This window comes from Heterocephalus glaber, unplaced genomic scaffold (assembly GCF_053883595.1).
Source record: "Heterocephalus glaber isolate CG9 unplaced genomic scaffold, H.glaber_assembly_v1.0 deba00000071, whole genome shotgun sequence".
Lineage (NCBI taxonomy): Eukaryota > Metazoa > Chordata > Mammalia > Rodentia > Bathyergidae > Heterocephalus > Heterocephalus glaber.
The window spans coordinates 17664223-17692065 of record NW_028258137.1 but is presented as its reverse complement, the minus strand read 5'-3'; the positions used below and the strand labels follow the sequence as shown (position 1 = coordinate 17692065).

The 27843-nt window shown below is 47.9% G+C and overlaps 1 protein-coding gene across 5 annotated transcripts in view; it reads right to left on the bottom strand.

Annotated features, from left to right (window-relative positions):
* Smpd3 (sphingomyelin phosphodiesterase 3) overlaps nucleotides 1–27843 on the bottom strand; it is a 90763-nt gene that overhangs the window by 25515 nt on the left and 37405 nt on the right. For 2 of the 5 annotated variants that reach the window (XM_004842968.3, XM_087214523.1), the window contains one exon: nucleotides 786–852. The exons of 1 other annotated variant lie outside the window; for it this stretch is intronic. The gene's annotated coding sequence lies outside the window, so the exon portion shown is untranslated. Of the gene's footprint in view, nucleotides 1–785; nucleotides 853–950; nucleotides 1024–1469; nucleotides 1649–27843 lie in introns of those variants that run through there. 2 more of the 5 variants (XM_021256803.2, XM_021256805.2) reach the window with 2 other exon arrangements.

Below are 27843 nucleotides of genomic sequence, written 5' to 3'. Positions count from 1 at the left end.
CCTCCCTTCCTGCAGGGAAGGCCTGGCCTCATCTGTCTCTTCTTTGGTTCTTCCATCTGGTTACCACCACCTGGGACCCCCAGAGCTCCCTGCACCCAGTCTGGCAGTTTTCCTGGCAGGCCTGAAAACATTCAGTTTGTTAATGTTTGGGCAGGAATGGGTCCTTATAATGGTCTTGGTGTTCTGGCTTCTGGTCTAAGATTCCTGTCAAGAAGTCACTGTGTTCTTAGTTTCTGCTTTTATTCCCAAAAATGTCCAGTCATTTGAATGATTTCCTTGAGATGGATTCAAGAAATTAAGTAAATTCGAAAGCTTCTGATACACATTCCCAAAGTGATTTCCACTGAGGTTTGTCCATTTAGTGATTGTTTGAGAATGGCTGTTTCACAATATCCTTACCAGCTCTGGGTTTTAGCATTAAAAATAATTTTTTTGGGGGGTATGGATACTCACTTTGTATCCCTTCACTCAACTTGTGTCCCTTCACTCAGTGCTTCTCGTGCGTACTGCAGGAGTACGCACTCTTTCTGCAGATGTGAGGGTTCGGACACACCCCCTTGTGCTGGCACTGTGGCCATAGGAGGGCAGGCCTGGCCCAGAGCACTTACCCCACAGGTGTGGATTTCACTTTATAACCAAGCAGCAGAACCTTTTCTTAACCGATTTCACACAGCATCTTCTTGTACACAAACATTAACAAGTAGCCCTTGAGGGGAGGCCTAGGGCAGCACCTCCTCTGCCTCTCCCCGAACCCTCTCCCCTTGTTCCAGAAGCCTCAGTCTTACCTGAGGAGGAGCCACTCAGACCTTGTTGCCCTTCCTTCTGAAGAGGGGAGGTCGAGGCCGTCAGGACCTGAAAGGAGATGAGCAGCTCAGAGTGACCGGAACTCAACCTAAGGCCGCTGGGCAGCCAGAACAGGTGGGCCAGATACAAAGCCGGAGGAGCCGCACCTGCCCGGGACGCACTGCCACACCCTCTGCTGTGGCCGCCAGGGCCAGGGTGTGGGCCTGGCTGTCCCCGAAGACCAAGTGCAGCCGGAGGAGGTGGGGCGGGCTTGTGTGAAGACGGGGGGGGGGGTGGGGGTGGGTGGACACGTGGGGCCGGCTCCGCGGGTGGGACGGATGAGCCCTCCACGCGGACAGTTGGACCCAGGCTGCCAGCGGTGTGCAAATTGAGGGGGCACAGGGAGGAGAATTCAGAGCTCCAGCCGCTGGACTGGGTTTGATCTGATAGGCGAAGCCAGCACACCCTGAGCGTTCCCCGAGTTTTGTGTAGTCTCTGCTCACAGAGATACGGGAGTGGGGGTGGCAGCTGAACCCCGGCTGGGGGAAAAGGACCATATCTACCGAGACTGGAGTGGGCTCTGGGAGGAGGCTCGTCTCCAGGAAGAATGAGAGGGATCTGGGAGCGATAAGGTGGGGGTAGGCAGGCTGGTGGGGGGAGGGTCAGAGGGAACCCCTTAGAGGAACCTCTTAGAGGGGCTTTGGAGGTGACGGTTGGGACGGCACACGTGTGAGCGGAGGTCTTCGGACGCGATGCCACAGGCTCCCTGCACTCCTCGAGCCAACTGAGGGATCCTGGCTCTACACCCTAGAGACGTTGCCCTGCACACTTGGGCCCCAGTCCCTGCTGTAGGCCCCGCCCCACCCGCCCCTGTAGCTCTTAAGGCTCGTCCTCAGGCGCTGGCCCCGCCTCCTAATCCCTGGCCCAATGGAGTCCTCCGGCGAGGGGGGTGACGACGGACGACCCTCCCGGCTCTTTAGTCCCGCCCTCCGGTCCCAGGCCCCGCCTCCAACTCGGCCGAATCCAGGATAAAATCAATCTCACTTTCAAGTTCCGCCCTCGTCCGGTTCAGCTTTTGCAGCTCTGTGTGTGCCCTTCCCTTCTCCAGCTAATTCCGCGTCTCGGCTCAAAGTCCCTTACCACCTCATATACCCAGTAAGGTTACCGCATTCCCAGGCCTCCTCCCGACCATACTCTTCCTTTCTATACAGTTATTTTGCAAATTATCCAAACTGTTTCAAAAGAATCCGAACTCTGAGTCGCAATCCATTCTCTGTCCAGAGGTACTACAGGAGCACTGGCAGCGTGTCTCTTCTCACAGCAACAGTTTGCTCTCTTCTGATTAAGAATCCACATAGAGAAGGTCTGGGCTCCTGTGACCTGGTCCAGGCCAGCCATATGACAGCTGCCAGTCCTGGGAGAGTTACTTAACCTCTGAAGCCCAACCCCCCACCCCAGAACACAGGGGTTCAACACGGGCTCTTGGATGACCATGGTCAGCATCCAATGAGCATCGGTACTTGGTGTTCTCAGATCACAGTGAGAAGGAAGCCAAAACCCATAGGTCCATGCTATCTATACTCAAGGTGACCTGGTAGGCCCAGTTTGCATGGGGACACCCTAATTTCTTTCCTCTGAGCTCAGTACCTGGCAGGCATCCTTTCCCCCTACAGCCCGGGGAGTCCAGCCTGCTGGGAAGACAGAGGGTGGCCTGCTGTCTTGGCTCCCAGGGGAGGCCCTACCCATGCCCCTAGGAAGCTGGCCTCTTCCTCAGTAGGCAGATGACCCCCATGCATGTCTGTCTCTCACTCTCTTCTGGGCTGTAATGACCCTAGACCTGGGGCTAGCAAGTCTCTGGAAGTGGACATAGGAGGCAGGCTCCCCCCAAGACACCTCCCAGTCTCCATGGCCTCTCTCCAACTGCAGGAGTTCTCTCCTCATCTCTCAGAAGTTTAACAAGCAGTCTTTGGCCTCTGACAATTCCCCAACTCACCCACCAGCTGCAAGCTCCCCCACCCTCTTTAAAACTCTTGGGAGAAATCTCCTGCTTATATTTTCAAAACAGAATTAAATGACAGGAACTGACTAATTAGGGAGGGGTTCCTGAAGGGAAATGGAATTATCCCTACTTTGACATTATAGGCCCTTCTCTTCTCTCAAAGGAAGAGACAATGGTGTCAGATCATTGATATTCTGAGCCAGACCTTGTTTTGAAATATCCATTCCCTTGTCCTTTCACAGATGATAGCCTTTTTCCCTCTTTGAAAATAAGATCACATCAAGTCAGGGATTAGAAATGGGAAAAATCCGATCAGAGCTTCTCTCTGCCATCTACACATCTCAGTATACTCCCAGGCGAGCAGAACCAGCTCCTGCCACAATTCTGCTCAGCAGCATCATTCAGAACGCACCAGTTGGAAATGGTGAAACAGAAGGACCTTTCTTCCCCGGGTGAGCTGGGCTTGCTGCGCTGCTCTCCTGGCTCCGGAAGCTGCCTGTGCTTGGGCTGAGTTGGGGCCTCTGACTTAAATAGGCAGTGGGAATAGGGAAGGGCGGACCTGGGAGGGGGGTGGGCACGGAAAGTGAGCCGTTTATCCAGTACAGCAAAGCAGTGTCTGCAGAGCCAGCAGCAGTGGTCCTCACCAGCTCCTGCTTGCCTGCTGCCTGTCCACCAGGAGGCCTCAAGCCCACAGGCCCCTAGACCGCAGACAGGCACCTTGAGTGACCCCAATGGACGTGCAGCGCCAAGTGAGACCATGTCTCTGGGCATACTGAGTGTGCGGTCAGGTTGCTGAACGCCTGTTCCTCTCCTGGGTAGACCCAGCTGTAGAGCTGAATAGACCTGCTCCTCAAAACCAGTAGTAGCTCAGGCAGGGTACCTCTCCAAACCTCAGTTTCTACTTTCTTAATGTGAGAATAATACTGACTTCATAGATACAGAAATAATGTTTGCATACTGAAGCCAGGTACCTTCAGTGGGACTCAAGCCCAGAGAGGTTGGTGACATACCCAAAGTTGCACAGGCTGCTAGCTAAATGTCAGGGCCAGATTTCATGTAAATCTAAGTTTTCCCTGCTTCATGGTACAACTGAAGCTTGGGGTTAGTGGGGGAGCAACTGCTGACTTGGGGAAGGACTCACCCTTAGGCCCCTAACACTAAGGCAAGGGGAGAAGAAGGGCTGGATGGGCACCCCCAGGTGCCTGTGCCTTTGGCTGAGACCTTGGGTGTAGGGTGTGCAGAAGTACCCCAGAGTAACTGGTGGAGATGGCTGGTGAGAGGAGCATCCCCCTCAATCCTGGAAGGTCTCCAAGGAGTGCTGTGGGGAGGGGAGTGTTTCACTTGGTTGGTTCAACTTAATCATCCTGTGAATGGGCCAGCAACTTGTGTCCTTTCCCTCTTTCAAGTGAACAGAGGTTAGGATGCCAGCTAGAGGGGAATTAAGATAAAGAAATAGTTCATTTTCCATGTCTACACTTAAAAGTACATGTAAACTTGCTAATAAATAATTGAAGCCACATGTAAGAAGCTGTCTTTAACAGAAAAAAATGTACATTTTCACTTTGATTAACAAAATGCTAACTCATTTCCCCCAAAGAGAGCAAAATAGAGGGCCTGGATCTCTGTAGTTGGAATCAGAAAGGAAACTAACTTTGCCTTAAGTACTGATGAAGGAAAAGCTGAGGTTACAATTACTGGGGCCTGGGTTAATCCACCACTCATTAACTCTCATGGTTTGTTATGGGCCTGGCATCCTTTTAGGTGTTTGGACTGAAATGGCAGGAGACACGCATTAAAAGACAAGGTACTTATGAGCCCACTCAGGGTTCAAATCCAGCTTTGGCAACAATGGGTTTCACTTAACCTCTCTGAGCCTTCCATGGGTTTCTACCACTTGATGGGGTTGTTGGGAGAAGGAGATGAGATGGTGTTGGTGAAAACGCTCAGTAGCTGTTCAATGATCAGTTGTCCATTGTGGAAAGATAATTCTACAAGGAGCATCGGGTGGACAGGAAGGGAGACAAGCAGGAGGACCAGGGCTGCTGCTGAAGCAGAGACAGGAAGACCAAAACAGTGAAAAGAGAGAGGTCATATATCTGGGGGATGTTTGAGGGAGAAACTGAATGTTTGTGTTCCTCACCCCAAATTCATATGTTAAAATCCTAATGTGACTATTTGGAGACAGGGCTTCTAAGGAAGTAATTAAGGTTAAATGCAGTCATGATGGTGGGACTTTGATCTGATAAGATTAGTGTCCCTCTAAGAAGAGACACCAGAGAGCAGGCTGCTTGAGGAATTATTGAGATGCCAGGAAGAGAGTCCTCACCAGACACTGAATCAGCCGTAACCCTGACCTCGGACTTCTAGCCTCTGGGACTGAGAGAAAATGCATTTTGAGTTTTTTTTTTTTTTGGTACCGGGAATCGAACTCGGGACCTTGCACTTGTGAGGCAGACACCGGAACCACTGAGCTAACTCCCTGGCCCCAATTCTTCTTTTTCAGTAGGCCCATTCTAATTCTAATTCTTGTTATGTAAGACAGTTTTTGTCTTTTATATTTTTGTAAAAATTCATTTTTTTGAGATAGGGTCTCACCATGAGTTCAAGGCCAGCCTCTTGCCTCAGCTTCCCAAGTGCTGGGATTGCAGGCGTGTGCCTCCATGCATGTTTGTAAAACTTCAGACATCCATCTTTGCTTTTAAAAAGCATAGTTGTATACAACTGTACCCAATTTGTGTTTGACTTTGTTTTTCCCTACTTGGACAGACCACATCTTGTTTAGGAACATAATTGACACCAGGTTAGAGTCACATGTGTGGTTAGAATTGTACATTTTTTCTTGAGGCTCATTTTGTCTTTAATATCTATAATGTCAGTTTGCTTGTCATTTTTATCCAGTTTCAGAAGAGCATATATCTCTTTACTTCAGCTTGTTGGATAATTTATAGTTCAAAATTTTAAGTAGCAAAAAATTTTTTTTTAACTAGCAAATGCTCATTTCTTTTCCTCATAGTTAATCTAGAAAGGTACCACATGGGTTCTTCAGCTCTAGGTTGAGCTGTTTTTTCATTGCTGGAAAGTTGTCTTGTATTATTTCTTTCCCAATGCTTCTCTCATTGTATGCCTCATCCATTCATCTCTCCTATGCTTATTTTAGGGCTATGATATCATTTCCCATTTTCCAAATCAGTTATTTGCCCCTCTATTTTCTTTGTCTACATTTTTGGTTTGATGTCTCACAACATTACTGATTTCTTTGTTCTATTGTTTCAGCTCTGCCTATTACTCCTTCCAGGTATTTCTCAATTCTTTTTTCATTTTCATCATGGAATTACAGCCACTTTTTTTCTCATCCGTTTTTTTTTGTAACTTTTTGGGGACATTTTATTTCTTTCAAAGTAGCTATTATGCAGTTCATCCTATTTGTTACTGAGACTCTTCGGAATCTATCATTTAAAAATCAAGTAAACCAATGTTTTTTAATTTCCTGCTATTTCCTTTCCAAGTTTAGTGCAGAATTCAGAATTCTTCAGTTAGAACCTCTTTGGGCAGTTTCTGATTAACTAATTCATTTATTCTATCTTGTTCCAAAAAAGAATTAAAATGATCTAAACTTTATTCTATGTACAATAAGATACCTTTTTTTGTTTTTTAAACAGAAAGGAAATTACTGCTAAGGGAAAATAAAGGTAGAAAAAAACCAGAGGCAGCCAGGCACAACTAGAGATAAGAGGACAGCTGAGGTGAGAGCCTCTTAAGTATGATGGTGGCCACAGGCAGGCATGGAGGGGCTGTGTCTTATGACTGAGGCTTGTCCTATTGATTTTTGTTGGTAGTGCTCAAATGACTCTCTGTTTTAAGTTTCTGCTTGAATGGTGTAAGGGATGTGACTCACTCCGCCAGTCCCTTGAGTGGGAAATGCTTATTTTTTTCTTATGGGGGTGGAATTGAAAAGAAACAGGTGAGATATACAGGTGATGGTGTGGGCTGGCTGCATGTAAACAATGTAACAGTCACCCCCACCCCAATCCTCCGAAAGTCAGAATTGATTGAGCAACTAATTAGCTGTATATTTCCTGTGCTCTGAATCAGAGATTCTCCTTGTTTCGGGGGACAAGTTAATCTGGTCGAGAGGAAGGTTTCTCCAGCTCCCTGTTCCCACAGAACTCCAGAGTGGCCTCATTTCACACTTCTCTGAAGCCAGTTTTTCGAGTGACAGATTGATTGCTGTATGGGTGGTTACCAAAAAAGAATCTATTTTATTAGCTGTTTGTCTTGCAAAGTGAAATGGATTTTTAAAACCGTATCAAAATGTCATTGTCTTGGGGTTTAGAACATGTCCTCCAGCTCTCGGGGAACATCTCAGTCCCACAGGTGAAGAGCTGTCATGCACGGTCCAGCCCAAGCCCTTTCCTGATGAGCCGGGTCAGGGCAGGTGACTCAGGTGAGCTCTCAGGACCCCCTGCTCCAGCCAGGGCTCTCTCAGGTGAGTGGCTCTAAGGGGCAGATGGGGCCCAGAGGATCTCTGAACCTCATCTTGTGCCTAAACCATCTTCCTTTTATAATACAAGGGAAATAAAAATCTAGATTTATACACATGCAAGTATCTGCATTTTCTATTTAAGAAGGAAAGAGAAATGTCCTATTTACTCATTTTTTAAAGTTGAAAATGAGGAAGTATATTAAAGAATTAAAAGTTTTGTTCCCTAGGGCTGGGGATGTAGCTCAGTGGTAAGTGTTTGCCTAGCATATGGATTCAATTCCTAGGACCCTGGGGTGGGGATGGGGGAGGAAGAAAGAAAGGGAGAGAGACAGAGAAAGACAGAGAGAGAGAGAGAGAGAGAGAGAGAGAGAGAGAATTTCATTTCCTACAGTGGTGATTAAAGAGAGACACAGAGAAGCTGCTGCTGAAATCAGGGAGCCCTCGGCTTCACACAGCCTGGGCTGGTTGCCCTCCCTCCTCAGCAGCTGACTGTCCTTGGCCCCTCCTGCACCCGGAGTCAAAGCCAATTGCTCCCAGCTCTGGAATCCACTGTCAGTCCCTGCTCCCCACTTTGCCCTGCTCATCCCTTCCCTCCAGGCCTCCTCACTTCTTTTCCAAGGGTGTGCAACCGCCCAGCCTGAGTTTGGCCCCTGCTGTCTTGCTCCATGTCCAAGCCCATGATTCCCACCATGATCAGTTCTGAGTGCCTTCTGTCCTTGTCCAGTGTCCCCAGGTCTCCCTGTACCCACAGGATAAACTCCTCCCCTGGGTCTGGTTTGAGGCCCTTGCTGATCAGGCTCTGCCCTTGCAGCCTCATTTCTGCCCCTCCCTCTTTCCCCAGCTGCCCCAGCCTCTAGCTTTCATCTTCCCTAGAACATGCCATGCTCTTCACGCCTCTGTGCCTTTGCACATATTGTCCCCTGCATCAGGAACACCCTTCCTGGGTGCCCCACCTGGCACCCATCCTCCATGGCTCAGTCATAAAGCTGTTACCCCTCTTCTCAGTCACACACCCCGTGGGCTTTGTACTGCAGCCTACCCTGAGCACCAAGTACAGGGCCTGGTCCCTGAGAAGCACTTGGGCAACCTTAGCTGAATTAATAAAATACTTTCAAGACAGCCTGGCATGTCAATCATCAAAAGGTTCAGTTCCCTCTGAACATACTAGGGCAACAAGAGGAGCGGTGAGAAACTGCTCCCAGTTGTTTGAACTAGTGAATCAATTAGGCTACTTGTCATAAAAGGAGAAACGTAAAAACTGGATCCTTGAAGGTTAAAAGACTCGTGTGAAGTCACACGTGGGTGGTATTTGCAGCTATATCTTGCTGAGATCATCATCATTATCAATATTTGGGGGTCACCCACTGTGTACCAGGCATTGTGCGTGCACTTTATTTTGTTTAAAGCCTGGGGAGGTTAGATGGTGCTGTCCCCACTGTCAGAGAGGAAAACAGGCTTGGGATAGAATGGGGGCGTAAGTGGTTTGTCCAGAGTCACACAGCTAGAGTGGCACCGCTCCCTACTTCTCTGTGAGTAAGTCTTATCTGCTGCCCCATCCTGGTTAGGCTTTTGACAACACAGGGCTCCCTAATGCACAGGAAGAGGCACCCCCCCAGGCAAAGAAAGAACACCTCAGGGTGTGGGAAGGCCGGCCAACCACCACCCTGCCCTCTCCCCTGACACCCTAGTCTGTCCCAGAGGGATCTGTCCTTAAGGCCTGGGTATGAACAGGTCCATCCGCTGCAGCCTGTCTGTTCAGAGAGCTGGGGGGAGGGGTTCAGAGGTGCAAACCCAGCAGAAGCCAGGCTGTGTGGCTGTGAGAGGAGAGATGGGAGGGGTCACCCTAGCCCAGGCCCATGTCTCTCAATGGGTCTATCCTCCTTGGCTCTCCATCCACTCTGCACACACAAGCCAGGATGAGCTTCCCACACACATGCCTGAGCACTCTCCCAGCCTGAGCCATGCTCACTGTCCCCAGGAAGATATGCACCTGGACCCACTCTCCCCTCCCTACTTGCGCTTTGCCAGTCTTGTTTATTTGTTGGTTTTGAGACAAGGTCTTTATGTAGTTTATGCTGGCCTTGAACTGACTGTGTGGCTGAACTGACTATGTGGCAATCCTTTGGCCTCAGCCTCCCAAGTGCTGGGATTACAGGTATGTGACACTATGGCTGGCCCACTCTTTGCCAATTTTGTCCTCGCCTGCTTGTGCCTTGAGCCCTCCCTCCTCTTCTCATGGCCTTGTTCTCCCCTTGCGGGCCTCTCCTCAGGCTGGAACTCTACCTTGTTGGGCTCCTTGCATTCAGGTCTCCACCATGAGTCTCCTTCTCTGAGGAGTCCAACAGCAGGGGTTCCTGCCGTCAGCACCCATTGCTCCCAGCCTGACCCAGAGGCCGGCTCTGGAAGGGCTGGGCCCTGTGTCCTGGGTCAAATAGTCCTGGCCCCATGCAGATAGGTAATGCTAGGGGGACAACAGCTGAAGTGGAGACTATGCCCCAAACCCACCTCTCCAGATAGAGATGCACAATTTGGCTCTGAGATTTTGGGGTCTCATGGGGGAAGGGGGACCCCCACCAAAGCTACAGGTATTCTCAGGGCCGCAGGTGGAGGGAAGAGGGGGTCAAGGACAGCAGCTTGGAATTCATCCCAATTTTGGCTTGGTGAGGAAAGAAGAGCCAAAAAGAGCACTGGGAAAAGGGAGGATTGCAGGAAAGGCAGCTAAAATGTAGCACTGTTTTCACTTAGTTCTCAGATAATCTTACTTTTTTTTCTTTTTTTTCTTTTTTCACTTAGAATAGCTGGAAAAGGAGGGCCCTGTGTGGCAGTTCCTGGGCTGAGAAAACCATGTGTCAAAGTTGTGGCTCAATCCTTCACTCTATTTTTACCCTCCTGACACTACCTCTTTGAGTCCTGAGGAGGGGCCCTGGCCTGAGGCGGCCTGAGCCGGCGTCTCTGAGGCACATGTGGCCAGCCTTGGCCTCCTCCAGAAACCACCCCAAAGCTGCCTTTGTACTTGTCTTGACCAGAAATAAATGCATCACATAAATGTTCTCAGGCAATCTTGAGGGATGTGAACATAAACTTATCCCACAAAATGCTTTTGTTTCCTTTCCTCAGTTCAAAGTCATGTTTTCGTTCACATTAGTTACATTAAAATTGGACAGTAATTAATGCTCTTAAAATAGAATCTCCACATTCCCAAGTTTAGAAAGCAAAACCACCTAGGAATGAAAAAACGTGGCTGTATTCGAAATGCCAGTCCATTAGCCACAGAGTCTTTTATGAGTCTCAGTGGAGAGCACCTGTCAAGTGGGATTTGTGGTAGAGCACACCATGGTGTGGCAGAGGGTGTGTGTGGTTGCTTTTCATTCTGTTCCCCTCTAGGTTAAGGAAGCCTTTGACATCTGTGGCCAGGAGCTCTGGGGGCTTGCCAACCTCTAATTACATTTCTTTTTAAAAATATTGATAAACAGTCCCTCTGTTGATTCAAACGTTTAAAAGCACTGAGTCTGTAGTTGTTGGCTCTGAACAAAGAGAGCAAATCCTCAGTCCTGCTCAGACAGGACTTCATCCTGTGCCTTTTCAGTTCTCAGACTCAAAATGCTGGAGCCAGAGAAGCGTCACTCTGCATGACGGTGGTGGGAGAGATCACTTCAGGATTCAAAATCAGGCCTGGCCACGCCTCAGGGTGAGACCTCACTCTCCCCAGAGGGGACTTTTGTCCTCTCCCACTACCCAGCTCCTGTTCTGGTTCCAGGGGGAGATAATGGGAGGGTAGGGTAAGGCAGGAGGAGCCTCCATCCAGCTCCCACTGGCTCTCTGCCTGATGCCCCACAGCACACCTAGCCACCACTTTGCTTCATCTATGAGCAAAGGCCTTGCTCCACAGCCTTGATGTAGACCAATAATACTGCCACTCCTGCCCTCAGCACTTGTCTGCTACCTGGGATGAAGGGACGTGGGGACTGGAGGGTTCCCTTCTAGACCCATGGGGTCCAGAAAAGAGTGCCACCCATCCCATCTGTGGACAGTCATGCAGAAGGATCTTCCAGGCCCCCCAGAGGCAGCTGATGCAATATGGGTCGGTGAGTGATGACTCAGAGCCCAGTCAGCCACATCTTGCCTAAACTACCAAGTTCCTCCATCCTCCTCATTGGTTTGGAAGCTTGGACAGTGGCCAGATATTGGCATTGCCATTATAGTGACCATGCCCAGACGGGAGCCCCTTGTTACAAATGAGGCCCAGCAGTAACATCATGATAAATCCAAAGTCCTGTATCATCTCAGAGATGAGCCCAGATTGGCCCAGCTCCTTAGCCTTAGCGTCATGCTTCTTGGGCACCAGTGTGAATGTCACCACACCTTCCCATTCTATACCACAGCAGGAGAGCTACTATTAGAGTCATTGTTTTACAGATGAGGGAAACATGCTGCCCAAGATCACAGTGAAGGACTTGGGTTTTGAACCCAGATCCATTTGACTCTGTTTTAGTGATCTTTCAGTCCATCCTGCCATAAAACCTCTTGGTTCTACTTTTTGCCTTTGGCAAACTGTCTCTTTCAAGGAGCTGCCTCAAAAGCATGCATGAAAGGTGACATTGGCCTGCGTAAGGATCAAAGGGAGGTGCCATGGTGCTTCTTGTCATGTCCTGCCAAGCTTGGCTGGGTTATCCCCCTTAACTGAGGGGCCTCGTCAGCATGACCTATTTGGGCTGGAACTTTAAAAGATAATTATGGATCACCTTGGTGACTGTCAGGCCCTTCTGCTACATCCCAGGAAATGGACTTAACCCTATTACAGGGTAAATCAGATATAATCAGCTCCTAATTCAATATGGTGGCTCTAACTAACATTTATCAAGGTGGAGAAGCTGGTCTGTGGGTTAGATGACAGTAGTGGTATCGCTAGACTCAGACACGAAGACTCAACTTCCACTTTCTGGAAGCTTTCTAAAAATTAAATGGAAGGAATGAGCTTTTCACTGCTATATGCTACAGGCACACAAACTTGTTATACTCCAGACCCAGACCGAGAGCTCTTTCAGACTGTCATGTACATACTTTCAGCCTCATACTGCCATAGTTATGTCTCCAAATCCTGACAAAGGTACCTTAATATGTAGAGCACTGCTTTGCTCAAAAAATAAACCCAGATCTGGGCTCAGTGGTGAACATCTGTAATCTCAGCACTCAGGAAGCTGAGACAAGAGGATCACAAGGTCAAGGCCAGCCTGAGCAACTTAGTGAGATCTTAAAATGATAAGGGGTGGGGATGTAGTTTAGTACCCCTTGGGTTCAATCCTCAATACTGAGAAGCAAATCAAACAAACACAAAACCTAAGAAATCAGCCAGAGTATGGGGCTGACCATTCCAGCCCCTTCTGTGCCCAAGGACTGTTAACTGGGAGGACACATGTGGCAAACTGTTGGCCAGCTCTGAGCAGGAGAGAATTTATCTTCCAGGTGGGAGTTATATTCCTGAATGAGATACCAGCATGCAATCAGGAAAGGCACTGACCAGCTGCAGCCTCAAACACTGTCACAGTACCCACTAGGTAATACAACCAGTCACTACCAATCAGGCCATCAGAAGGATGCCCTGGTCCTTCACATCAAATAATAATCAGATTATTAGATGGATTATTTCAGATCATTTTGATTGGATTTTTTTTTTTGGTACTGGGGATCGAATTCAGGTCCTTGCGCTTGCAATACAGGCAGCAGAACCACTGAGCTAAATCCCCGGCCCTTGATTGGATTTTTTGAGGCAGGGTCTCACTATGTAGTTAGGCTGGCCCTGAACTCAGTGTGTAGTTCAGGCTTGCCTCTTAGCCTCCCAGGGTTACAGGTGTGTGCCACCATGCCTGGCAAGGATTTGTTACTTTTGCACTGGACTGAACTGTTGTGTCCCTCTGCTGGTCCCTGGTCTTCAGAGAATTGCCTGGTATCATCCTCTGTGAGGTGCTGGGATCCAAAACTAAGATCGCAAGCTCAGTTCAGGCCTGGGATACCATTCCCAGGTGGCTGCTGTACCAGGTTGGGAAGTCAAATAAGGAAGAGTGGGGTCTTTGAGTCTGAGATGTGGGTACTGAGCATAGAAGGGAGAGGGGACTCTTGGAAAGGTGTCGTGAGCAGAGAGGCAGATTGGAGGTGCCTGGCTCTGGGCCTCTGTCCGGTGCTCCTTGCCCCTGCTCTCTCCTCAATTGCTAAAGTCACTGAGTACTCCTCTGTATCATTGGCAGTGCTGGGCACTGCACAGACAGAAGTTGTAATCCTTGCAATCCTCCTGCATTCTGTGGACAGTTGCAGAAGCTCAGAATCTTGAGTGAACCACTTAGGCCAGTGGGAATCAGAACTAGGACTAAAAGTCTGATATGTCATGTTCTAAAGCCTTAGTGGCTGGGAGGGTTGTCTCCTGTTGAGGGGTGGGGCACTCAAGCCAGGGCTGTCTCACTTGCTCGTCGAGTGATTGGACTGGATGTTCCCAGCACTCAATCACCAGAGGGGTTTTCTGAGCTATTGCCCTACTTTGTACTGCACACCCAGTGGCCATGTGCCCCAGGGAGGGTGAAATGCAAGGTCTTAGTTTGGACAGTTGGGGCTTGAAGTGGAGTTGGGATTGATCATGGTGTAGGAGACAGCAGGGGTCATGGAGTAAATGATGCTACAGGGAATGTGTAAGAGACAGGCCCTGGGCATAGGAGACTGCTGTGTGGAGAGGCAGTGAGGGGAGACCTGTGCAGAGCAGGCCAAGCAGCCTCCAGCACACCCAGCTTTACACTTCCAGTCCTCACACTGTCTGTCCATCCTCATGCATTCAGGCCTCACCTAAAAGCCTATGTGTGGGGTCCCCACCCAGTAGGCTGGTGCCAGGAAGTACAGCCCTAGTCTTGCAGTGGAAGTTTCAGGGATTGTGAGGTACAAGGCAGGCCAGATGTTCTGGTAGGCATCTTTAAAGTGCCCAGAGACACATAAACTGTTTATCCTAACACCTTTAGAATCCCAGCAAAGCAAATGCACCAAAGGGCAAAGATGCTGGCATGATCTAGTTTCTTCTTGCTCTTATGGCTTTATGTCCAGCTCTTCTTCTGGATTTCCAGCCCAACCAGCCCAGATCCACACCAGACACTTCCTGCAAATTCGAAGCAGTGGGAGCCACAAAGAGGCAACAAGTTTCCACAAACTCTCACCCCAGCCTGCTATTGGCACCTGCCGTCTTCCAGACTTCCCTGCAAGCTCCGACTTCCCTGCAAGCTCCGACTTCCCTTCATCCACCAGGACTGGCTAGTGACCTCCCTTGTTTCCCCTGTGATTGATAGGGTCTAATTCCTAGAATATGTTCCTGATTCCATCATACCTGTGGTACTTCTACCTCCTCTATTGAACTGTAGTTTCTTTTCCTGTAAAATGAGGTTGGTGTGAGACATATAGCCCCGGAAGGGAGCTGCATCCAGGTGCTAAGGGCCACAGTCTAGGATTGGTTCTGTGGTATATACATTGGTCATAATCAGAGGACAAGCTGTAGGCCTAAGTCATGATGTAGCTGGGCTTTTTACCTTGGCAGCAGCTAGAGGAGTCCCACAGAGTAGGCCTGCCAGAGGTAAGGGACCTATTTATGCTGGTGGTGAAGGAGCAGAGCATCTGTCCAATGGTCCAATTGACAGTGACTGGTTGTATCACCCAGTGGGTGCTCTGACAGTGTTTGAGGCTCCAGGTGGTCAGAGCCTTTCCTGGTGGGATACTGGTATCTGTTAGGAATGTAAACCCCAGCTGAAATGTCATTCCTCTGGGAAGCTGGTGTGTGCTGAGTTAGGAGGCTTCCAGAAAGGTGCTGAGAAGGGCAAGAATGGCTCATCGGGACTGAGATGTTCTCTGCTGACTTGCTGGAGAGGCTTTGTTCCTGTAATGATGATCTGGTCTTGCCATTAAGACTATAGAGTGGATTTCTAGATGCTGTGTCAGGGTGTAGCACAAGGAACCTTATGTCCCTTCTGGCCCCAGTGCCTTTGCTTCCAGGGCCCTCAGATGTCCATGTGGCTCTCTCCTTCACTTTATCAAGTCCCTGATCAAATGTCACCTCCTTGGAATAGACTTCTGTAGTTACCTGTACGAAAATGCCTGTTCCATATGACATCATCCTCTATCCATTTTCCTGCTTCATTTTTCTTTCCAAAACATCACCACTTAATATATTATGCATTTCTATATTGTTTTTCTTCTTTCATTGGAATATAAAGTTCCATGAAGGTAGGGGTCCAGTCTGTTCTTTGTACTGTTGAATATGTGACACCCAGAACAGTGCCTGGTTCAGGGCAGATACCAATACAACTTTGCTGCAGGTCATTACTGACCTTGGTGTAAAAAGCAGTGGCTTATCCAGGCCTTGCCTCTACCTCTGTGTTCATTTGTCCCTGGAAATACCGAAGATAGAGACCTCAGCCCTACAAGCAGACTGCTTCTTAGTCTCAGGAAGGCCAGTTTTCTCATTAAGTACCTGAGTTCTCAACTTCTGGGGCCTTTTTAGTCTTTTCTTCTAATCATTACTCTTGATCATGGGATCTGTAACTATTTTGGAAGGGGATTTGCTGTGATTAAATTCTTTCTTAGTCTAATCCTTTATGGAAAACAAAAGTTTTCAATGAAGTGAATTAGAAAGGATTTGCTGAGGTTTGATTGCACAATAATTTTACCCTGGCTCATTTCAAAACCAGGGGCTTGGGCCGGGGATTTAGCTCAGTGGTTCCAGCACCTGCCTTGCAAGTGCAAGGTCCTGAGTTTGATCCCCCATACAAAAAAACAAAAACAAAAACCAAAACCTGGGGCTTGAGGAATGCTCTGATGGGTCTTCCTCTGATGGAGGGGAACATATCCTCATTCTCACGTGATAGCACTTACTTGGGACCTGTGACCAGAGGGGTGACCACACACACAGAAACACAGGGGCCAAGGCCCTTGAGGAGAAGAGTTGTCAGAGTGCCAGTGTACTTTATTTTGCAGGGAACACCAAGTCCTGGTGATGCTGCAGCATGGCTGGGATGCTGGGCAGAATTATGGCCCCTGATCTCCTTTCTGATTTTTCCCAGAATACCCATCAGCCACAGCTTACCAATCACAAGGGTTAGTGTGCAAGGTTGAGGCAAAAGGAAGTTCTGGAAAGCAACCTTCAGAAGCAGGACTGAAGGGACATGTTGGGGGCCCTTTTGTGCACCTGGCCTACTTGCCACCCAGGTGCTAGCCTCCAGAGGTTGTCATGTTTGCAACCCACCCCTGTGTAGAACCTGGGGGCATCCTGACAGCCTGAAATGCTATTTCCAAGAGTATGAGGTAGGAAAGGAGGCTTTCTATCTAAACTGGGAACCAAAGTTTGATGGTTTGATGGAGCTACTCCAGAGAATTAGAACAATGTGTCGGAGCACTCCTTCTTGGCAACCCCAGGAGTGGGGCAGCCCTGGTTTCCTCTTTGTAACCCCAGTTACATGTGCCTTGATTTGCCAGGCCCTGTGGGCTAAGTTAGGGTAGAATCTGACTCATACCCAGACATGTGGTAACTTGGAAAGTGGATTTCTGTCTTCTGCGGATTGGAGTTTTAACTTTGGGAATTTATCACTTGAGAAATTTGCCCTCTGGGATCTACATTTGGAGACCTGTTCTGGAGTGGGGACAGTCTCTTCCCCCAGGCAGGTATTTTGATGAGGGTTTGGAGTCATAGCCTTGGGACTCATGGCTGCCCTTACTCGGTTCACATGTCTCTGCTGGAAGCAGAGGTTCATTCAGAGAGATGTGCACCATCATTTTGGTTGGGAGGCCATCATGAACCCACTTACACTCGGGTGAAAATGGTGACTTCTTGGGGTAAAACTTGTTGCCTGAAAGCCTTTTTCCTATTTCAGAAGTTATTGTGGCATGGGCCATGGAAGAATGAATTCCAGCTCAGCCACACAATGGCATGCCGCAGACACTGCCCTTTCATAGTAAACCCTCGATTTGCTACCCCTTCCTTGCTGGGTATAATTTGAAGGCTGATATGGCACATTTCCCCTCACTTGGCTGGGGCTTACCAAAATCCAAAAGCCTGAAAACCCAGACTTAGTGACAACTAAAATGGGTGGAAAACATTCTTTATGCTAGACACAGGGCCAGGAGGTTTAGTTCACTTAATTCTCAACCCTGTCTCTGTCTGAAAAGCCCTTTAGCATTTATTGCTTTTGTCCTTGGTTAGGAGCATGGCTGGGATTTGAACCCCCAAGAGCTTATGTTCTAAACCAGTCTGCCAGTCTTCCCACGGGGCCTGTTTGATGATTCATTTCTTAGTCTATACTCAGAGACAATGAGGCATAAACCAGAATAAAATGAGGCTATTGTGATATTGCTATTTGCCATTTATCTAAATTAGATAATAAATCATGAAGCTACTTAAAACAATATACACGTCAACCTCCTGAACGTTTAGTTATCAGTACCATTTGATGATGTGTATGGTTTATATAATTAACACTTTCTTCTTGAAAGTATGATATTTCTGTGAAATGGAAAAGTGATGGGCCTGGGGATTTAGCTCAGTGGCACTGCACCTGCCTCACAAATGCAAGGTCCTGAGTTTAATGGCCGGTACCAAAAAAAAAAAAAGTGAATGAGACAACTTAACCCAGCCCTCCTCATTCTTGGGGATAGAGCTCATGTTGATGGCCATTTGGAATGGCTGGGGCTGTTGAGTAAGTGAACAACAATTCCCAGCCTTCTTGGGGCAGGACTATGCCCTAGGAAAGAGAAGCCTGGGGCCGGGGCTTTAGCTCAGTGGTTTCGCCGCCTGCTGCACAGGCACAAAGACCTGAGTTCGATCCCTGGTACAAAAAAAAAAAAAAAAAAAAGAGAGAAGCCTATCACCTACAGTAGCAGTCAGCAAAGCTGAGTGATTCTGTGGAGCTTCAAATAACTCCCCAGCCATTCATCAGGCTCAGCATAATTGGGCATCTGCCCCTGGCATCTCCAGATGTTTGTCTTTATCAGACATTGATGGGGTTCAGAGTTTTCATTGCAAGCTTCATAAAAAGCTCTAGCTGGTTGGGGAGGTTTATTGTTCATTTTATTTGAGTTCCTTATCATGTGCAAAATGTTCCAGGCACCATTAGGAGACACAAAAGACTCAGAAAACACAGTTTCAGGGGGCAGAAACTCACCATAGCATGGAGGATACATGGCCATAGACATTTACAAACATTTGCTGAACATAATCAGCTGGTTGGAATGGAAGTCACTCTCAGCTGCACTATCAGTAAATATCAGTGAATGGGGGGGGCGGTGAGTGGTGGAGGCTGAAGATTTGATGCTTGCCTAGGGGAGTCTTCTAAGATGGGATGGGTGTTCCAGGCTGTTTGCTCATTAATGTGGTCTTCAGTAAGACAGGATCGGTGGGAGCCAGAAATGGGGCAGATGCTCCACCATGAGAATATTAAAGGGGATTCACATTTTGCCTGAGGTGAACCACCCAGGCACATTAAAATTGTGGCTTGACCATAAATACAGCTTGGCAAGATGCACTGATCTATACATAGGTTGCTAAGGGCATTTAGGGAGAATCAAACATAGGCAATAAGAGCTGCTCCCATTCATTTACAAAATTTCTGCCTGAGAAAGCATCATGGAAGGACAGACAGCCCTACTCATTGGCATAAATTAAAGCTGTCTTCTTTGAAAAAGGATAATTTAAATGATCAATAACCTCTTATGAAAGAAAATTTTAAGAATTTTTTTTTTGTACTTGGGATCAAACTCAGGACCTTTTTACTTGCTAGGCAGGCACAGCACCACTGAGCTAATAAATCCCCAGCCCTTAAGAATATTTTTAAAGCAACTTCATTTATTCTTTTCTTATCAAAAGGGATTAGTGGACGCTCATAGCAAAAGATACAACAGTAAGGTTATTAAAATAGAAATGGAAAATTAGAGCCCATTCTGAAAAGAGAATATAACATCTAACCACAATGGCCAATCCTACATATGTGATCAAACTCTATATTTATCTTTGAGCTTCCTGGGATCCAAGGCAAAAAGGGAAACTACCAATTACATAGCTTCAGCTACTAACTGGACAAAATATGCTAATTCATGGATATTTAATTATTTGTGAATTTACAAAAGAGAGGCAAGGCAACTTTGGGAAAAATGAAAGAGATCTTTTAAAAATATTTAGAAAAGGCCAGAGATTTAGCTCAGTGGTGCCACACCTGCCTTGCAAGCACAAGGTCCTGAGTTTGATCCCTGGTACCAAAAAAAAAAAAAAAAAAAAAAAAAATTAGAAAAGAGAAGATTGAGGGCCAGGGATTTAGCTCAATGGTTCCGGCGCCTGCCTCGCAAGCGCAAGGTCCTGAGTTCAATCCCTGGTACAAAAAAAAATGAAAGAAAGAAAGAAAAGAAAAGAGGAGATTGATTTTAAAATTTTGGTTGAGAGGCAAAGCCTGGGTAGGGTGGCAGATATGCCCACTAAGACCCATGGGATGGGTCCCATTCAATATTTTATTGCTGAATGAATGGTCACATCCTGTGCCTGGGCCTAGGCATCAGGCAGGGTCTGGCCTGCCTTTAGGTAGAAGCTGTGCTCTGTTTCTTTGGTCTGCCCAGACAGTGCCCTACAAGTTTTGCACATAAAACTCAACCATGGCTTATCTCCCTTGGGCTAAGAATTCCAGGAAGAAAAGGACACATTCCTAGGCTCCCTGGGGTGTATATCTAGTACTAGTTGCTATTCAGTGTTGGATGATAATAGCTCACAAACTGAAATGAAGATATGTATCCATAAAATGAAAAATACCACTTACAACTTAGTGGGGGCATTTTTGGAGCTCTTCATAACAAGCAAATCTGCTAGCATTTTTACCATGATGAAGACCTGAGTGGGCCTGCCCAGTGGGCAGCTGGGCAGTTAGGAAGTGTTGGATAAGTGGGTACAATTGTGATGTTGTATTTTGCTTTAGAAGGACCCTCTGTGGCCCTTCTGGTGGCGTGCTTACTAAGGGGTTCTGCTTAGGTGGCTGTGTCAGGTCTCACAAGGGCTCTGCAGGTGGTGGCTGGGCCTTGATGGGGCAGTGGGAGAGGGAACCTCAGTGACAAAGCTGACCTGTCTCTCATTATTTTCCCAGCAGCATTTAAGGGTGGGATTCTTCCAGGAATGGGTGAAGGGGGAGGGTGGGAGGGAAAGGGAGAGAGGAGGACTGAGCATAAGTCGATGGCCCACTGGGCCACCCACAGAACACCAGACTGGGCAGGAGGAAGAGGTGGCAGATAATGATCAAAGATGAGACCTATACCAGCAGGGGATGAAGAACAGCTAATGTGTGCATCATACTTGTCAAGCCAGGTCACTAAAGCCAGCCCCATGCTTTACCTCTGTGCTTTAGTCTGTCAAATGTAGCTCTTGATACCTTCCCTGCCTGTCCCTGGTGGCCCCAAAGGGAAGTGAATGTGATACCCTGGGGATTCCATGACAGTGAGATGGCTTTCAAAAAGTGCTGAGGGCTTGGAGGAGGCCCCAGTGGAAGTAATAGACATGAAGAATTCAGGCGTTGGGATCATCAGGACTTGACCACCTCTGGTCCCAAGGGGAGAGGCTGCAGCAGGAGTAAGGTTTAACACAGGCTGCTGGGAGGACAGCACAAAGGAGGGTGTGGAGGAAGCAGATGCACTTTGTAACATAAGTTTAAGAGGGTGGCAAGCAGCTGGAAATGTGGATCTGGACCAGGAGAGCTACACAGATAGGAGGTCAGAGAGGATGAATTCATTAGAAAGTTTGTGAATGTCCAAGGGGCACTTGTTGAGAAGAGAAACTAGCCAAAGATGGCACCATGGGGAGGGCCTGGAAACAAGAAGGAGGAAGTAGGAGGCATGCTGAAAGGTGCAGTGCATAAGGCCAGGGAGGCAGAGGCAGGTGCTAGGTGGAGCCGTACCTGGTCAGAGGAACCTGGAGGGAGGCCTGGGGCACCTTCCTGGGAAAGGAATAAGGGGGGGGGAGGGGATGAAGTGCAAATTATGAGGACTGAGTGGGTGGTGAGGACTGTCAAGGTGCCCCCACTGCTGTTAGGAACTATGAGTGCTCACTGGCCCAATGAGCCATGTCAACGCACACTGCCAATCTTGGTTGCCATATTCAATCTTTGACAGTAGCAGGGAGGAAGCTCACAGCTGGGATGACAGCCCCTGAGACCCCACAAGTGACCACACCACCTAATACCAAACACAGAAAAGGCCAAGATGAGGAAATTCAACAGATTTCCAGCCACACAGACCTCCCAAAACATAGATGTAAGTCCAGGAGTCTGAAGAGTCAAGATGGCTCCCACAGTAATGCCAATTCTAGCAGGCTCTTGTAAGGAGAGGCCTCATTCACAGGCTGCTTGCTTTATCTGATACACAGTTCTGATAAACACCATTACATGATTTCAATTTAAAAAATAAAACCCAGGAAAAAAACTAGAAGGCAAATAGCGCTGCAAATCTCAAATATGTGAGGTCATCCCAGTGGGGAATGGGCCCGGACAGGCTTCCAACTCCCACTCAGACTGATATTCCACGATTCCCACATTTTTGTAATGAGGATCACTAAATCATCAAGTCATTACAAAATAATATCCCAGTTTCACTGCTTGAGAAGGCATGGCAGTGTATGGCATCTCTCAAGAAGTTGTGCTTTTAAACATTAGGCATTTTCAGAGAAGATGAAAAGACGTTTATACATACCACCACATACATACTATCTTAAACTCATTAATCTAACAGTCCTATAAGAAGCTATTACCTTTATCATTCCACAGAAAAGGAAATAGATTTAGAAAGCTGAGGTGGCATATTCTAGCTCATATCACTAATGCCTCTGTGTGTGTGTGTGTGTCCGTGTGTTTTTTTACTGGGGACTGAACCCAGGGCCTTTGTATAGAGCTACATCCCAGCACCCACCCCCCTTTTAAAATTTAGAGACAGAGTCTTGCTGTATTGCTAAGTTACCCAGATTGGGCTCAAACTTGTAATTGTCCTGCCTCAGCTTCTCAGGGTGCTGGGATTACAAGCCTGGGCCACCATATCTGGCTACTAATGCTCTTTCATTTCACCCTTAGTTTGCATCCAGTCCTGGTGAGTGCCTGTGGGGGGCCTGCTCTTTCTATTACTTTGTTTATTTGAAATGGAGTCTTACTGTGTTCCCCAGGCTGGCCCTAAAACTCCTGGATTCCAGCAATCATCCTGCCTCAGCCTTCCAAGTAGCTGGGACTACAAGTGCTATCACCACAGCATATCTGTCAGAAAGCCTGCTCTCTGACAACAGGTGAATGAGGCTTTGCTGGATCCATGGGGCCTGAGTCTGGCTGATGCTCTCTAGAGTGATGTGATGGCTGTCACTGTCCCCTCAGCTCACTGTGGGGTATGATGTTCCTGCCTCCTTGGCTCTGGCCACTCTGAGGGATGGAGAAACCAGCCCCACCCCTGCCTCTGTGTCCAGGATGTAGCTCCCCTCTCTTTATGGGAAGAGCCTGAGCTATGAAGTCCTTGCAGTTGAGATAAACAAACGGCTGCAAGATCTCCATCCTAAGGTATGGGTGGGCTCACTTGGAAGGTGCTTTTGCAAATCCATCTTCGAGGGGAAATTACTCCCAGAGGGCTTTGATGGGGACAGGCTGTTTTTATTCTTTAATCATTCAGAAAAACACATCCATTTAAGTTTATTCAAAATGGTGGAAAATCATTGAGCTTTTTTTCCTGTGTAAAGGTCAAACTATAAAAAGATAAGTGGACTCACAGAACTCCAGGCTTGTCACAGAACATGGTGGTACATTAGGAAGAATTCAAAAAAGGATTTAATCCTCCTTGGAAACAGCTCATAATAATCCCCTCTGTACTCTCCTCTCTCTGTGTTAAATTCCTGGGGTTGGGTTCAAGGACACAAAGTAAGTGACTTTCAATGGGTAGAGCATAGGCTTTACAGATCGGAAGTCTTGGATCAGCATCCTTGCCAACTACTCTGCACCGAGTAAGTATAAAACCACCAGCAAGTTACCCTCCCTTCTCGAGCCTCACTTCCCTCATCAGCAAAATGGACACATTTCCCCTGTCTCGGTATTCTTCTGAAGGGCCTGATGTACCACATGGCAAGGTCTAGGTGGGTGGCCCACCACCCTATCCATGACTTTTCCCTGAGATGTGGACAGGTGAATCCCAGCCAGGCCTCCTGGCAGTACAGGCTCTGAGGAGGGCACTGGCAGGCGGCACCCTGGAGACAGGGCCTCTGTTCTGGCTGCCTTCCTTATCTTGGCCACCTGACTCTTTCCCAGACTCTGATAGGGCTCTGCCATGCATGGACTTGGGTGACCTGTGAAGTCCTTGCCACTGGAAGATAAACAAGTAACTGTGATATTCCCATCACAAGGACATTTTTAAAGGGCACTCAGTAATTTACCGGCTTTTGTGAAGCTGAGCAAGTGGTGGGAGGATGGTAAAGTATTGTGAAAACACTTAAGAACTTAGAGAAAATCTTTAAGTATCTTCAGGAAAATAAGGTATGGCTGTATCCCCTCTGCTTTATCAAATCCAGCCTTCACTCATACCTGTGGAGTAGATCGCCTGGTCACTCTATCAGCCACCTACTGGTGGACAGAAGCTGAGATTTGGGAGATGTCGTCAGACCAGATGCTAGCTCTGGCAGTCTAATTTCCCAGGGAGAATCTTGGGCTGGGGACCCTCCAGGCCCACAGGTGGGAGCTGGCCTTCATTTCCTGATTTGAGCCCAGGTAGGAAAAGAAGGAACGGCATGTTCAAAGACTTGTAGGGGAAAGCTCTGGGTCTTGGGTCTGGCCAAAAGAGGTGTGGCGCGGGATGAGGGAAGTCAGCAGTTGCCTGATCCTGCACACATCAGATCAAGTGACGTCTAGTTTGTGTTCTATAAAGGTCACATGGGTAGCTAAGAGGGGAAGGAACAAAGACAACAGGACTGAGTAGAAGATTGCCTTGATCACCCAGGGACATGGTGGCGGACTTCAGGGGATGACAAATCTGGAGGACTGGTAGACCAATGACTATTATCACACTAGTCATAGTGACTACTGGTAGGCCCAGTAAAGAGAAAGGCTTCTGATCTGGGCAGTTGTGTGGATTCTATGGGCCTCGCTCTGAGGTGGGAGGGGTGGTGTTGATTTGGGTCTCTATGATGAGTGAGAGAATGGCAGGTCGGCACTGACACACCTGAGGGACAACTAGGTGGGCTGCCATGAGCACGAGACAAAAAATGCAGTCAGGGAGAGGGTCAAGCCAGAGAGTGCAAAGTGGGCAATAACTGAAGCCAAGAGAGTGGATCAAACCATATAGGGACAGTACAGAGTGGGACCCAAAGAGGGCTAAGAAGAAGCTCCTGGAGTCACTGACATTTGAGTTTGAGGAAATGGACCCTGCAGAAAAGCCCAAGGAGCCAGCAGAGGGGTGGGTGGGAGAGCATGGGTTGGGCCCCTGAGACGTGAGTCTACCAGGGTTGGGCAGCACCTGGGAGGTCTTTGAAGCTGGGCTGGCCACTGGGTTAACCTGCAGAGGACTGAAAGTGATCCTGCCCGATCAGCAGTGTGCAGACCTAGCTGTGGTTTGTGCCAGCTCTGCAATTTTGCAGATGGTTTGTTTTCCTGGACAGAAGGTTCAAAGTGGGCTTCTTGGGGGTCTCCAGGAGATGTCTGAGGACACTTTATGCTATGGCTTAAATTTTCTCCTGGCTGTGACCCTTTTAAATTTATATAAACTAATAAGTGTAACCATGACTGATGTGTTTTAATATTATTTTAATCTTGACTTAAAAAATAGCAATGCTTATTTTATTTTATTTTATTTTTTGGTACTGGGGATTGAATTCAGGTCCTTCCACCTTCGAGGCAGGCGCCAGGACCATTGAGCTACATCCCCGGCCCCGGCAATGCTTATTTTAAATGTTAATGTGAGGTTCTATTTTACTATCCTTCATACATTTCAAATGAAAAGCTTAGTTTAAAAGGATCTACAAATTGCATGTAATGTGTAGAGTCTTGGAGAGTCTACCTCTCAGGTTTTTTTTAGGTCACAAGAGGCCTGTCTTAGACCATTAGGTATTTAATGTGACATACTCTGCTTTGCAAAGTAAAACAGAAAGCGCAGTTTTTGGCTCACATGCAAACAGCTTTGCCCCAAAATGTATCCAACAGCCTGATTTAGTATTACAGCTCTGAAATGATTGATTATCCATTAGGGTAGTTATTTACAGAGTTCATTGCAGCAGATTCAGACTGACAACATCTGTACTCAAGAGTAGTGAGGCGAGGCCACGCCGATGCAAATGGAATCTGAATGGAGCTTTGGATTCTGCCTTTTGCAGGACTCGGAGACCAGAGCTCCATTAAGGGAAGTTACAGGTGCTGTGGCCACTGTGCTGGGCAAACAGGCATGTGACAGACACTTCATGCTGGGCCAGGTCAGGGACAGCTTGTGGTGAATGAAAACTATCACAGAGTATGGCTCAGAGCCAGGCCCTTTCGCCTGCTCTGTTCCTTTTACCCTGCATTTCCTCTTGTCCTCCATCAGCATCTGCCCATTTCTCCTTTCTGGGGCCTGAGACCCTGAGCTGTCTCAAGCCCACACTCCCCTACCACTTTTCTCTCCACAAGTCATTGCCAATGCCCAGCTGGGTTTGCCCTAGCCCCTCCCACCCCTCTCACCCAGCCATCACCAGCAAACTTTCCAAAGTCCAAGTCCAAGGCCATTATCATCTCTGAAACTTGGCAGGTTTCCTGCTCACAGCCCCACCTAACTCGTCTCCTAATTCTGCCTTGTCCCTGTGTGCTTAGCAAACAGTTTACCTTGGCAGGCTCACCAGGAAGTGATAATGCTGCTAAATCCAGGTGCCTTATGGGGCTTTTTTTTCTGTAGTTGTGTGTGTGGTAGGTGTGCCTCAGGTTGGTGCTCGACTGTTTCCAGACTGGAGTCTTGTTGTCCATACTAAAGGAAAAGCCTTGGGCCTTCAGGCTCTGTCTGTCTGGACTGTCAGAGCATAGGCAATAATATGCCCTGTATTTCAGGGGCACCTTGGCTGGTCCTACGGCCTGCCTTGTCCAAGACCAAGTGGGAGGCCTGTCGGACGCCTCAGTCCCCACATAAGCTGTGTGGCTGGAAGGCTGCCTACTGATTGCTGGGCACTCAGTCATGAACAATGCACCCAAAGCCTCTTTGGGAATACATATCTCACAGCTGTGTTTCTTTCTGGGTATTGCCTCTGTCAAGGTTCAGCTGCCTCCCAGGGGTTGGTTTGTGCCCAGCAACTGGCAGATAGGAAGCAAGTACCAAGGTCAGGGTCCTTGGCCTCCCTCTGGGACAATTCTGAGCGACCACCCGAGCTCCCTGTAGAACTGCTGAGGTTTCTGGGTACATTTCTCCCCTTGCCCAATCCTGCCTTTGCTTCCTTGCACTCACCAACAAATCTGCACACACTTAAGAAAGACCCAGTCTGTGGCAGCTGTCCTGGCTCAGCTGTGAGAGGCTGGACTGGCTGACAGCCCCTTACTCCCTCCAGATTCTGCCTGGCTGAGCTGTGCTGGGACTGCTGAGATGTTTCTAGCCCTCAAATGTTCTCTTGTTATATTCTTTTATTATATTTAAGCTTCCCTAAGAGGATATTTGGGAAGCATGTGTTTGTTTTTAGACCTGAACTTAGGAAAAATGGTGCTTCTTTAGGCCTTTGGTCTGTTTTGGTTTTGGTTTGTGTTTATGCTACAGACACCAATAATTGGCAAACAGACTAGGCTTTCTTTGCTTTGGCTACTAGGAAGCTTGGGACCCAAGGCAAGGCCTGTGTGTTGCCAGACAAAGACCCAGGCACCTTCCCTTAGCCTGATTTCTTCACTGTGTTTTTTTTTTCTTTTTGGTACTGGGAATCAAACTCAGGACCTTTCGTTTGCCAGGCAAGCAGGGCACCACTGAGTTACATCCCTGGCCCTTTCACTGTGGTTTTTTTGTTGTTATGCTGCATCATAGCACCCTCTGAGCTGCCCCAAATTCGGTGTGGACTGAGGTTAAATATAAACAAGTAAACACATACACACAGCCCTGGGGGTGTAGTATCAATCAACCTGGCTGCTGGTTACTGGCTCAGAACATTTGCCAAGATATAACTTTTCTAACCATAGTTTATTCAGCCAAGGAATGGGCCCAATGCATGGATCAGAGGATTATTTTGAAGATAAATACAATATGCAGGTGCACGGTACATATCAAGAGCTTGATAGATGGTAGATATTCATAATTGTTTATAAAATCATGTTGTGCTCAAGAAATTGCCCTACTATGTGTTCAGATCTGCTCCCTTCTTCCTTTTTGTCATGTGCTGGCTGTTGGCCAAGATACATTTCTGGGCTATTGAGTCTCACTTTCTCATGGGAGGAAGATGTCCACCCAAGTACTTGCAACTTGTGGCAGACTGTATGGAGCAGCAGAAAGGCCAATGGGACGCTTGCTGAGCATTGATCAAAATACTAAACCAAACCAAACCAAACCAAACGAAACACAAACAAACTGGGTGTGGTGGCATGTGCCT